This window comes from Amblyomma maculatum, chromosome 3 (assembly GCF_055883805.1).
Source record: "Amblyomma maculatum isolate TAMU_Amacu chromosome 3, ASM5588380v1, whole genome shotgun sequence".
Taxonomy (NCBI): domain Eukaryota; kingdom Metazoa; phylum Arthropoda; class Arachnida; order Ixodida; family Ixodidae; genus Amblyomma; species Amblyomma maculatum.
Window position 1 is genome coordinate 196032856 of NC_139346.1, and position 14358 is coordinate 196047213.

Below are 14358 nucleotides of genomic sequence, written 5' to 3' on the forward strand. Positions count from 1 at the left end.
TTTGAAAACGCAAGTTACATCTGAAGACACTGATACGCATTGAAAGTTGGTTGACACGTTCTGCTGAGCTATCGTCAGAGAGTGGGCACCTTAAACGCGCATGACCATACAACTGTGGCAATGGCCCACCACAGTAGTCGTGTAACGTTTCATTGAATTTTCCGTAGTTCCTTGCGGTCTTGCAAAATAGTCGCCAAACAAAGCTACATCTCAAAATCTCACAAACCGGTCAATATGCCTCCGCTCCAAATGGTTGGTTTGGTTTGTGGGGTTTAACGTCCCAAAGCGACTCAGGCTATGAGAGACGCCGTAGTGGAAGACTCCGGAAATTTAGACCAACTGGGGTTCTTTAACGTGCACTGACATCGCACAGCACACGGACGCCTTGCTTTTTGCCTCCATCGAAAAGCGGCCGCCGAAGCCGGGAATCGATCCCGCGTCCTTCGGAACAGTAGTCGAGCGCCGTAACCACTGCGCCACCCGGTGGTCGACATGCCCACCGGTCAAATCTACGAATAAAAGCGGGGCTAACCGCTAGTTTGTGACACATTTGTGATAGTTTTTAAGGCGAAAGCCTTCAATGGCTCATACTGTCGTGGACAAAGTGCCTCCCGCTTTTGCGGCGGCTGTCGCGTGGCGTTCCTTGGCATGCGTTCAAATGTGGGATTGCAGATAGCAGGAACGCTAGACAAGATGAGACTTTTCGAGCAAAGGCGCAGTATCTGTCACACACTCTCTGACAAGTCTACGTTTGGATGGTGCGCCATCGCTCCTGTCACGTGGCGTTCCTTGGTGCGCGTTCAAGTGTGGGATTGCAGATGGCAGGAACGCTAGACAAGAGGAGACTTATCAGGCTTTCGCCTTTCACTACTTTAGTCGCTAAAGCCCCTCTAATATATTGTAATGTCACTATAGAGTAATTCGGCCCCAGTAACACAGATGACTTTGCTTTGCTGGTCTGCCCACTGCGCTTAATGAGGCCGCAGACTTTCACCCTATGCATACTGGCCCGACCACCACTACAATGAGCTGCGGTCCCGCGTCTCACTGTCCCCGGACGCAGGCTTTGTTCCCCACGCACAGCAATGAAGCTGATCCGTTGATCGCAGTTTCTGGCGGCTGAAATGGTTCTGAGTACGGCCGATTAGATTTAGTTGTGGCACATCTGGAGGTAAGAACGTCTGTATTTATTCTGACTGTGGCGGTGTGAATATAGGTGGCGGTTACGGCGTAACGAAATAAAACACCCGTTGTGCACGCTTAGGTGTTACTACATCGAAGTCGTTATATTATTTCATATACGGAGCACGAACTGCACAATGATACAGACAGAAAATAAGGAGGCCATAACATGGGCGTTAACACATTCCCCGTGCATCTTTTGTCTCATCCTTTGTGGGATACTTAATCACGTTCTCCTTTTAAAGCAGCTGCTCACAAGTGTCGTAATTACCACTCTGATTAATTGCTTCATTAAGCGATGTGTCCGTATTAAAAGAAGAATCGGCGCTCACTTACGTGCCGTGCGGCCTGATCCTGGTTGGAGTCATGGCTGTCAAAACGCAAGCGCAGTTCCGCTCGGTACAGTGGGCGTAGCCGGAAACATTGGCCTGTGCAAGACCACTTGGCTGCAATAAATGCAGTAGTGGTTCGGAGGCAGGGGCTCGGCGCAGATGACGTGGCAGCGGGAGAGCGTCACCATGTCCGAGCACAAAACGCCGTAATGGGTGCAGTAGTCGCTCCGAGGTAAGGCCTCGACGCAGATGGTGAGGCATGAAGGCATCATCAACAAGTCGGAAGACAAAACGCCGCAATAGGTGCGGTACTGGCTCTGCGACAGGTACTCGGCGCAGATGACGTGACAGCAGTGGAGCATCCCTATGTGCCAGCACAATTGATCGCAGTAGACTCTTGAAGACTGTGGCCTTAAAAAGCGCGTCCGATAATAGTCCACATCATTGGCGATCCCATAGAAAGCATTAGGCCTAAGGTCTACAGCTCTTCCTGCCACCGATGCCATATCTGAGCTTCCCCAAACAATGTTTTCTCTGCCGCCTCAAAGCACCAAAATGCTGATACAGTAAACAGCCCACCAGCTTAGCGACCGCCCTCACAATAGGTAGTAGACACCGCCTAATGCTCGAGTATCCCAAAGCGCGAAGAACGCGCGGCCAATGGTTGAACGTTGATTACGCTTCTGAATAAGCATGCGCGCATGCTGGAAATAAGCGCTGGCGTGAGCTGATGGAGCGCCACCTTGGTGGCACTGGCCGATGTCGATCAGCGTGCAAAACGTTTCACTTGGCCCGCTTGGCCCTCATAGCTGACGGATGCTTCTTTAGCCGCCCGCTATCTCTAATTCTAAACCCGGAACTTATAACAGAGTTCTTGTGCTCAACTGACATCGGCAGCAATCCCGGGTATGTTTTAGACGGCTTTTTACATATACAGCCACACGCTCGAAAAAGACGACGCTAGGCCTGTTAGGCCTAGCAGCCCTCGCTACAACGCTATGCCGGATGTCTCGGCTGATGCCGAGTTCACTGACCCGATGGACACTGACGCCCAGCAACCCCCCTGTGCCAGTACGAACGCCAGCTACTTGACGCCCGAGAACCTGCAAACAGTTACCACCTACCGCACCGATCTACAGGCGAAATGGAGTTCCTACGTGGATGACGACACACAGGCCAACAACCCGCACCAGTGGCAGACTGTGCCCGGCAAGAAACGTCTTCTGCAGCAACGTAAGCAAGCCAATTTTTAAATGTTGAGAGACATGCCTTACCATGTGGTAGTTATTAAACCCACGGAACGCCGAGACATCTCATCATTCCCACGTGCCCGACTAGCAACATTACTCAACCAGCACGCCATAGACCCCAGCCTTGCCAAACTTGCAGTGTACCGACCTGACAGTCGCAGCAATACAATAACGGCAATCGTGAAAGAATCGGAGCATGCTGTAAACATAACCCGCCATCTTCGGACGCTTTGCGACCCCACATGGGGCTCAGTTGGAGTTACCAGCTACATGGCACCGCCTAAAAACACTGTACGCTTTGTGTTGCATTCCATCGAGCCAGGCAGCTCCAGCAAAGATTTGATTGCCAATATTTTTTCGCCGCATGGAACCATACTTGCCGCACGCATGCTTGGGAAATCGAACACTGCCCTAATTACAATGGAAGCCCCGAGCATACCGAAACGTGTTTATTATTACAACTGTCCTGTAAAGGCATACCCGTTCGAACATCGACCTGTTGTGTGCCTTCATTGTCACGAAGCAGGACACATGCAAGCGTTCTGTCCGAACGCCGCTGTATGCGGCCGTTGTGGAACTGCACATATTGGAGACGCGGCCTGCACCTTGCCATACTGTGTTAGGTGTAAAGTACAGGGTCATCTTGCTACCAGCACAACATGCCCCTCTAAGAAATCGTCAGTCCCGCCGCCGACGCAGGCCCGGTCACACAGCAATAACCTCGGCAATGACACCGGCTCATCTGAGATTACCTGTTCTACATCACAACTACAACTCACCCTAAAAAACTCTCAAAGAGTCACATAACAGTAAAAAAAAAAAACAGCGAAGAATCCGCCTCAAGCAACTCGCAACAGAAATTACAACCATTGGATCTACAGGTCGCGTCTGATCTAGACAAGGCACTCGCCAAAGCACAAGCTGATCTCGAACGCGCGCGTTCCCTCATGCTGGACAAGCAGTTAGCGTTCCAACAGCTCCTCGAGGCCAAACAGGTCAAAGACAATGAGGCGAAACTTCGTCAAGCCTCAGTATGGTTTAAAAAATCTGCCCCTTTGACTGGCACATCCCCACCTTCTAAGTTTTCTTCAACAGCCTCTCCAGTGCCAGACGCCCCGCGAAATCAGACAGCGCCTCCTAGCGCACCGCAAAACCCTCTTTCCGCAACGCAGATCAATTGTGATTCGCCCACCACCACATCAGTCGACACAGTATCTGCAGCACTGGCCGCTCTCACGAAACGAGTTGACGCTTACGAAGCACAGCAAGTCGCACAAGAAAAGATTTTAGCACAACTTGCAACTGTCATGACGCAGCTTACCGTCCTCGACACTATTAGCAGCCAACTTAAGCAACTGAATAATGCCCAAACGCAACTCACAGCCGAACAACAGCTTATACGGAATGACCAGGCTCACCTCGCACAACGCCTAGACGCTCTAGAAAACGGCCCTCCCGCTCCAAAGCGTCCCAACATAGCTGCGGTCGATAAACATCCGCCTCGCCCCACCGATTAACATGGCTACCGCCTCAATCGAAACCGTACCTGATGTCCTTCACTGGAACTGCCGAAGCCTAGCAACCTGTGCGCACGAACTCAATCTCTTGTTTGAGCGCAAAGGCTGCCCCCCAATTCTCCTTCTTCAAGAAACAAACGGAACATCCCCTGGAATCCGTCACTACAAGGCACTTTATTCTCCAAGTATTATGCATACGCCTCGTTGCCAAAACGCCCCTGTAATCCGCGCTCAAGCTGCTATATTTATTCATAAAAATACTCCCCATGCCCAACTTGACACATCCGCGTTCTGCTCACCGCACCAAGAAATCGTAGCAGCGCGAGTGCGATACAACCGCAAACATCTTGTAGTTGTCAGCGCATACGTCAGACCCCACGCAAAGCCTCACGAAGTCAGTTTTGACTGGATACGGAAACTTCGCGACGCTCATCCTAAAGACGAGATGCTCATTGGCGGGGACTTCAACGCGCAGCATCAAACATGGGGTTACAGACGCTCCAGTCTTCTCGGAACGCGTCTGCACATCACATCCACAGAGGTAGCGGGACTATACCTTGGCAATGACACCGATTATCCGACACGACGAGGCATGCATCCTGGTCAACATGATACGTCTCCGGATCTGACCTGGCACTCCAACAACATTATCCAAGATTGGCGATGTGGCCCTGTAACAATGGGCAGTGATCATTACCCTATATGGATACAGCTCCAGTCCAATCTGCGCCGCCGCAAACGAAATACTCGTACCATCAATTGGAAAAACTTCCGACAGGCTTTAGACGATCATCTCGCCGAACTGCCAGTCGAAACACTCCTTCAACGCGCCCGTGATTCAGCCACTGCAATCACACAAGTAACAGAAGACGTTCCTGTGCCCGACCCTCACCTGCTTAATCTATGGGAAAGCAGAAAACAAGCCGAACTCGATTATCTCCAATCTGGAAGAGAATACAAAAAGCTTCTAAAACTTCGTCGCCTCACTGCTGAGGCACGCCGCTATAGCAAACGCCTTAGCAGAAGTCGATGGCTTGACTTTTGTAGCACTTTATCCTATAGGACCAACACCAGCAAGCTGTGGAGAGTATTCCGGGCCATGAACGGGAAGAGCAAATCCGCAAATACCAGAGAAACCCTTCTCCTCCGCACTAGTCAGACTGCTACCGAGCTTGAACAGGAGGCAGCCCGCACTTTCTTTCCGCAACCCGCCTCACCACCCCCACCTGACACCTATGCACCTGTTCCATCCACAGACTCTACTGGCATTAACGCCCCCTTTAACACATTTGAATTCGAATATGCTCTTTCACAAGTTAAAAAGAACAGCGCTCCCGGCAAAGATGGCATCACTTGGAGCATGCTCCGGAACTCCAGCACACCTACTAAGGAAAAATTGCTTGACCTCATCAACCAGCACTGGGATACGGGCTGCCTACCACCACATTGGAAACACTCGGTAGTCGTCCCCATTCCCAAGCCTGGAAAACACCCCACGCAACTTGCCAACTTGCGACCGATCTCTCTAACATCAACCGTCTGTAAGCTAATGGAACGCATGGTCACCAATCGACTTACACATTACCTTCAGACCTCAAATTACTTTCACCCGTTCCAGACTGGCTTCCGCCCTCAGCTAGGAACACAGGACAGCCTTTATCTTCTAAACACCAACCTGAACAGAGCACGCCGATGGTGCAAAGGCCGTCCTGACATACTCGTAGCTGTCGATTTACACAAGGCGTTCGATACCATCAGCCATCAAGCCATTGTCGACGCGCTAATCCACACTGGAGTTGGAGCCCGCGTCATCAACTTTGTGAAATCCTTCCTGAGTAATAGAACCTATGAAATTCAAATCGATACCAATCACACGGCACAACATTTTACAAACCGCACGGGTGTGCCTCAGGGCTCAGTCATTTCCCCCACCTTATTTAACATCGTCATGGCGAAAATCGCATGGCAACTAGACAAAATCGATGGCCTATGGTTCACAATATATGCGGACGACATCACGCTCTGGACCACGTACCGTAATACGGCTCGAGAACAAACGGAGACGCTGCATCTAGCACTAGATACAATCGAGATTGAACTTCATTCTACAGGCATGCGTCCATCCCCAGAAAAAACTAAATTTCTGTTCATACATCCACCGCCTGGCGGCGTGGACGTCAACCTTCACTTCGGCGGTCAAAACATCGCACAACCCCCCGAAGGTTATCTCCGGATACTTGGCGTTCCCATTAATCAGCATGGTACTGCTAAGGATTGGATCCTTCAGCTAAAATCTCCATGGAGGCCAACGCTCCACTTAATCAAACGGCTCAGCAGCAAGAGTGGGGGCGCAGGGACGGAGGTAGCGCGTCGCCTCACCGTCGCTATTCTGCTCGCTAAGCTCCGCTACGGTGCCCCTTACTTTGACTTGACCGCAGCCAATTACAAGACACTTGGCTTACTTTATAACTCTGCCTTGAGGGTTATAACTGGTCTACCCGTACACACGCGCATCACGGAGCTCCACAGATTCGCTCAGCTCCCACCAGTGGATGCACTTATTGCTACGCACCGAGCCAATCATGAAACTCGCCTGCGTCACACACCCAACGGGCATCGCCTCCTCACTCGAATCTTTGACGAAGCTAACCTACACCTGCCCATATTGGACCACCTTACAGCACCATGGACAGAAACATTGGTAACAGATCCAAAACCCATTCCAACCAACACCAAAGGACCGGAAAGAGATCACCGACAACGCCACATAATTGATACACAAGACCAGCACATCGGTCTCCGCATTTATACCGACGCCGCCCTATATCATGACGATGACACCGGCATCACGTTTGCAACCACTGCTTACTACCAAGAGGGTTCACAGCTGCACGCCACGAGCCACAGTGGTCGCAGGTACTGGTCCGCAACTGAACTCGAATTAACAGCCATCGACGAGGCCCTTCAACACTGCACCAAAGGAACAGATCGTTTCATCCACATCTACACCGACAGTCAAGAGGCTATAAAAACCCTGAAAGCCCGTTCTTACAAGACCTCGGTACAACACAGCATCAAAGAGCGCTGCCGATACCTGCGAGAGACCTCACAAGTCTCGGTACGAATACATTGGACACCTGGACATCACGCACAAGGGACTGGGAACAGAATGGCCCACGATGCCGCTGGCGCGCAGCTAGAGGAAGACCGCCGGCATAGCCTTGATGTGGGCCCGTCCCAACTCGGACCACCCTTACTGTTCTCCCGTCTCCTTCATAATACCGGACTCTGTCATCACGCGGCTTAAACATGAGCGGAGGGGTTTGTTGCGGGACCTTGTCCCCGGTATTAATCCTCCGATCCCTTCCGGCCTCTCTCGTCCAGCCCAAGTTCTAACTCACAAGGCGCTAGCCGGTGCAGCGTACACACCGGACATCCTGAGTCAATGGCGCCGAACCAAGATCAGCTGCCCCAACTGCCCTGCTGACTCCGTTGACCTGCAGCACTTGGTCTGGACCTGTCCTGGCACGGCTGGCCTCCGCGCACGCTACACATCTGCTCACCACATTCAGAGCTACGAAGACTGGACAGCCCCCAATACCAACGCCCAGCGCAAGCTTAGTGCCCTGCTAGACTTCATGTCGGAGTCTGGCGCCCTCAACCTCACCTAACCCACCCCCTTCCCCTCTAGGCCTCAGGTCATCCTCATGAATAAAGGTTTATGAATGAATGAATGAACGTTTCACAAAGCCCTTTAGCGAAATATAAACGATTTATGGCAAAAATTGTTGTTGTAGTGGCTGTAGGAAGAAGTAAAAGAAAATACACGGGCCTGCTACTGGCTCTGTAGCTGATCCACCTGATTGACTGATTTATAGGAAGGGAAAGGCGCGGTAACTGTCTCGCTTGTTTTTTGTGGACACCTCAATCGCGCCGTAAGGGAAGGGAGGAAGGTGGGAGTGAAAGTGGAAAGACAGAAAGAGGAGCCGTAGTGGAGGGCTACGGTGTAATTTCGACCACCTGAAGATTTTTAACGTGCGCTGACATCGCACAGCACACGGACGCCTCCTCGTGCAGTAGTCGGGCGTCTTACCACTGCACCACCCCGGCGGGGCCACCTCGGCTGCCTCGTGCGGACACAAGAGATAAAGCAAAGAAAGGAAAAAGAAGAGGGAGAGAAAGACGCGCTCCGCAACAACTGCCGTCGTCCACCACCTGAGCAGTGGCGGGTGCAGTGACGGTCTACAACAGATAAACATTCGGTGGCTGGCTAGCCCCCGCCGCAAGTGGCGTTGACCTACCGTCCCAGCCCCGTAGGGCTAGGAACAGCCACCCATCACCACCCCGGTAAAAATTCTAGGGGCAGTTTGGACCACTAAAGTGCGATTCCAAAGCCCTCCACTACGGTAATTCAGTCATTTTCCCTCCCACCGTCCTCCCTTCCATTAAGACACGGCTCGTGTCGATCCGGACAATTGTTACTGAGACTGCGCGTTTTCAGTCATGTAAACCAATTTCAAATGCCACTCATTCTGCTTGCCTTGTCACATGGGAAGAAGACTGCACCAGGTGAGCCCTGCTGTGAGGGTAAAGGAAGGAGGGGGTTGTTTCGGTGAGTGGGCTTTTCCTAGCCAAGGAGCTCTACAATCAGGCTTATCCCCTACGTGGCGGCGTCGCATTCCTAGTGCACCACGTCCGCACTACCCCGGCGGGTCCGCTTATCCCTCCTTCCCCCTCACAAGTCTCTATCTAAAATCGAGCAGAATACGTGGAGCCATTTACAGGACCACACTTTCCTCCCCCCTGCATGCCTTGCCCTCATTCACCCCGGTGCCTTATCGCCCAAATGCACGCTTTGCAGCTCTCCCCGAGCAGACTATGCTCACATTTTGTACTCTTGTCAGGCGCACTTTCCCCCCGTCTCCTGGCAAACAGCCCGCAGCTGTGTGAGTCTGCTTTGGCCAGCTCGGAGCCGCATATTCAACAGCGGCTTACGACCTGGGCAGCGGACGTCGCCGCCAGGCGTGACCTGGAGGCCACGACCAGCAGCCGGAAGACCACCCACGGAATGGCGGCAACATAGTTTTATTTTTTGGCCTTCACGAAATAATATTTTTACCACCACCACCACCACCCCGGCGGGTCAAAGCCAGACGCGAGTATACCTTCAAATATCTGACTTCGATGTTTCCAATTTATTCCTTGAAAATTGTCAAGTGATGTCCCCATTCTACGCAGACTTTTTTCTTGCCGACGGGGCGTCTTTCGCATTCAAGATGAAACCACAGCTCCTTCCTAATTTTCTTCTTCACATCGAGTAGTAAGTGTGTTTGCGCGCTGTAGACTACTCCGCATTTCGCGATCCAGATTTGATAATGTATTTCAACGAGAGTCAGGACGAGTCGCTTTCGTGCTTCGTTGGTGGTAGAAAACATTTATATAGGATACAAATACAGGAGATTATGCATGAGCTGACCCTGAAGGGGCCAACCCTCACAAACACTAGGTGGAGGTCCCTAGTTCGGGACCCCAGTGGCGTCTGCCGCCGCTGGGGCTCGCGCGACTAAGGCCCGTTGGGCCTTCAGGTCGGAGCAACCGAGCAGGGTCGCCTCCCAGTCCTCCCGGGTCGGGTTGGGGTGAGGAGGGATAGCCGGATTTGAGGGGCAAGCCCACACCATGTGGTAGATGTCCGAAGACACCACCCCACAGTGCAGGCAGCTGCCAGAGAAAGCAGGGTCGAAGAGTTTTACAGCTGCTGGGCACAGCAGTGTGTTGGTATAGAGGCGGAGTAAGAGCCGCTCATCCGCCTTTGAAAGGCCTTTACATGGGCGGGGGTAAAGGCTGCGGCTAGATTGGTAGTAATTTACAATATCTTTGAATGTATAAGCCTGATTAGGATCAGCGTCCTGGTCGGAGGGGGAGGAGGAGGAAACTTCCCGGAGAGAGAGCGCGCGGGCGGCGGCGTCGGCAGCCTCGTTTCCAGCCAGCCCCTGATGAGCAGGAGCCCAAATAATATATCGGGTAGCGGGGTCCCCAATGTAGGAGCTATGTTGAAGTATTCGGTAGGCTAGATAAGGGGTCCAGCCCTGTTCGACGTTCCGACAGGCCCCTCGCAAGTCGGAAATTATATCTTTGGAGTCAGAGTGGGAAGCAGCCAATGCTATGGCGACCTTCTCAGCATGAGTTATGTTGCGGGCCCTGAAGCACAGACCGTTGACTGTTTTCGCCTCGTGGACGACTGCGGCCGTGTACCACCCCCCTTGGTGCGGGCCAGAGGCGTCCACATAAAAAACGCCGGGTTTAGAACCATAATGGCGTGCCAGGGCTTCCGCCCGCGCCAGGCGTCTGCCATCATGGTCTTCACGTGCCATTTTGGCGGGAAGAGGGCGTGCGCGGAGGGCGCATCTCCACGGCGCTGGAATGCGTGCCCGTTCTTCCATAAGTGTCGTATGTTTGATGTGGAGCCGGGCAAGAAAGCGGCGGCCCGACTGCGTTCGACAAACGCGTATATTGATTTTTGAGGTGCGCTTCCCTCAATTCCCTGAAGGTGTTCACCATTCCCAGCGCCATGAGGCCCTGGTTTGAGGTATTCACCGGATTATCGAGGGCCCCCTTAATGATTTTGCGGAGAATGACCTCGAGGGCATCCTCATCTTGCTTCCGCAGGTGGAGATATGGAGTCGAATACAGGATTCAACTGGTTACGAAGGCGTTTGCCAGCCGTAAAGCATCCTTGCTTCGTAACCACCCGAGTTTATTGGAAACCCGGCGGACCATGCGGCCCACCTGGTCCCCCACCTTACGGAGTTTAGCCAGTGTGGTGTCTGGCTTGCGGTGTTGGTGAATGGAGAGTCCCAGTACTCGGACTTCTTGTGTTTTAGTAGTGCATTTGGGAGAGGGGTGGATGTGCACAAATTCCGATTTCTGTGGGGAGCATTGAAGGCCGCAGCGGCTAGCATAGCGGTCTACTATAGTCTCCGCCTGCTGCAGGCTGGCCTCAATGTCTCCAAGTGAGCCCTGTGTGGCCAGTTAAGATAGCGTACGATGGGGTGTGGTATTCCTGCTAGCTCAGACAGTTTTTTCCGGTGATCCAGGAGTGAGGTAGGGAGAATACACTAAAGAAAAATGTGCGCGGTGTTGTTATTGTGGCTGTAGGAAGAAGGAAAAGAAAATACACGGGCCTGCTACTGGCTCTGTAGCTGAGCCACATTTATAGGAAGGGAAGACGCGGTAACAGTCTCACTTGTTTTCTGTGGACACCTTAACCGCGCAGTAAAGGAAGGGAGAAAGGTGGGAGTGAAAGTGGAACGAGAGAAATAGGAGCCGTAGTGGAGGACTACGGAGTAATTTCGACCACCTGGGGATCTTTAACGTGCGCTGACATCGCACAGCACACGGACGCCTCTTCGTTTCGCCTCCGTCGAAACGCAGCCGCCAAGTTCGGGTTCGAACCCGGGTACTCCGGCACAGTAGTTGGGCGTCTTACCACTGCACCACCCCGGCGGGGCCGCCGCTTGCGCTGACAGCTTTTGGCTTTACAGTATGAGCCGGAGGGTGGTGAAGGGTGGCTGTTCCTGGCCCTGCGGGGCTAGGACGGTTGGTCCGCGCCGCTTGCGGCGGGGGCTGGCCAGCCACCAAATTGTTACATGTTGTAGGCCGTCATTGCACCCGCCACCGCTTAGGTGGTGGACGACGGCTGTTGTTGCGGTGCGCGCGTCTTTCTCTCCCTCTTCTTTTTCTTTCTTCTCTATTTTCTCTTCTGTCCGCGCCCCGCCGGGGTGGTACAGTGGTAAGACACCCGACTACTGTGCCGGAGTACCCGGGTTCGAACCCGACCTCGGCGGCTGCGTTTCGATGGAGGCGAAACGAAGAGGCGTCCGTGTGCTGTGCGATGTCATCGCACCTTAAATATCCCCAGGTTGTCGAAATTACTCCGTAGCCCTCCACTACGCCTCCTCTTTCCACTTTCACTCCCACCTTTCTCTCTTTCCTTACGGCGCGGTTGAGGTGTCCACAGAAAACAAGTGAGGCAGTTACCGCGCCTTTCCCTTCCTATAAATTCAAAATAAATCTTCCTCTGGCTTCGTTTTCAGCAGTAGCAATTCCTCCGCAGCCATACAATAAAAAGAGAGCGGCGTCCCAGCACGAGGAGAGTTATGCGACAGAGTTTACCTGGTAAAAGGCCGTGAGCCTGGTTGACAGTAAGTAGGTGGTGAACGTCCTTGTCCGTGGTATGTCGCACTTTACTGCTCTCGCTGTCCATCTGACGTGCAATGCTCCAGTCAGGACCATGAGGTCTGGGATGCCGAGGCCTCCTCTGTCTTCACTGGGGGACGACAGGACGCCTAAAATTGTCTTGGGCGCCCTACCACAGAAATCGAAAAATGGCGCTGAGCAGCCTCTTTTTGTACTGCGGGATGCTGGCAGTGACACTAATTGTGCGGATACGGAGGTAACAAATGATGGTTGCATATATCCTGTGAGAGGGCAACGTAGTAAACTCAAGTCCATGGCCTTACTGACGAGTTTGTCTTCGGTTGCTTTCCAGTTCGTTGTGGAGGGCCCTTTCTGGTCAAAGAACCCAAGCATTCTGGTTTCTCGTACTACTGTTATGCCTGCGACTGCGAAAGTGCCGCTGTTCAGGTGCATAGCAGAGGATTTGCGTTTGTTTAGGCGCGCCCCGCTAACAGTGCAGTAGCTGCTGATAATCTGCCGTACCCGCTCCGCAGAGTACGCGTCTGGGAAAATGGTTGTCACATCGTCGTCATAGCCGAAGAGGCACAACTGGTGGGCCGACTGGGAGCATGGTTGACGGGAGGAGATGTCGCCTCTGGTGTTCACGTGGGGGCGATGCTTTCTTTCGCTTCGTCGCCGCCGCATACGGTAAGAGCATCCGAATTCTTTTGATTGAATCATGCAGGTACCCCTAACAAATTTCGTGTTAAAAAATCCTAACGACAAAATTCCATTTCTGTGCGAAATTTGAAATGCGAGGATTCCGCGGTCTAGCTGGGAGAAGCATTCTACAGCGCACCTCTAATTGTGCAACGCGCTGTAGGTCGAGGCGCAACGCAAGGCGGCCGTGTACTGTGCAATGCCAGTTCACATTGAAGAACCCCAGGTGGTCGAAATTTCCAGATCCCTACACTACACTGCGTCTCTCATAGCCCGAGTCGGATTGGGATGTTAAACCCCAATACCAAATACCAGATAGTCTATCGTCAATTTTCACTCGACGCATTTATGTAATGCTTTGTTTTGTAGCGAGAGCTACATTGTCCACAGTTTCGCCGTTTTGTATACTTCCAACAGGTGCAGTTCTGCGCATGCGTGAGCCGAATGACGTCACAGCGCGCACGCACTTGGCGCAAGCCTCGCCGCCGGTCCTACAGCTTCGCTTCCCCAGCTTTGCGCATGGACGAGGAGCCGAGTGACGTCACTACACCATAGTCACAACGCGTGCCGCCGCCGCATCGCCAGCTGTGCGAATGCACGGTGCGCGCTACCTGGCATGCACAAGGAGGTTGCGTCGCCTTGCAAATGAAGGGTGATAGAGACGCGCAGTCGGGCCGCTGCCGAGTGACGCTGTAGAATGGAGAATCTCAACTCGTCCGCCCCCGAGGTTGCGGCCTGGCGGCTGGCCGCTGAAGACAGGAAGAACGAACGGTTCAAGGCCAAGCGAGAGGCGGAGACGCCGGAGCAGAGAGGAGCTCCTAACCACGAGACGGCGTCGGGACGCGGAGCGGCGTGCCCTGGCCTCGCAGGAAGACGATGCGGCGATGGAGGATGACGTGAAAGGCCGACGTGTAAAAGATCAAGTGATTAGACTGAGTGAAAGTTCGAGTGCGACTTGGACTTTCGAAGCGGACTTTACGAACAATCCCTTTGGCATTGCGTGTGACGTTTGTGAAAGGCTGTGGCAAAGAGACTATGCCAGTTAGTAAATAATATATGCTTCGCACTTTGCTCCATAACAAAATGTCTCGTCTTAATGTAACCACAATTAGACAATGGGGGAGAGAAGCCTAAGTGACCAATTAGCCGTAACCGGGGGGGGAGAAACCTAAGCTAAACGAC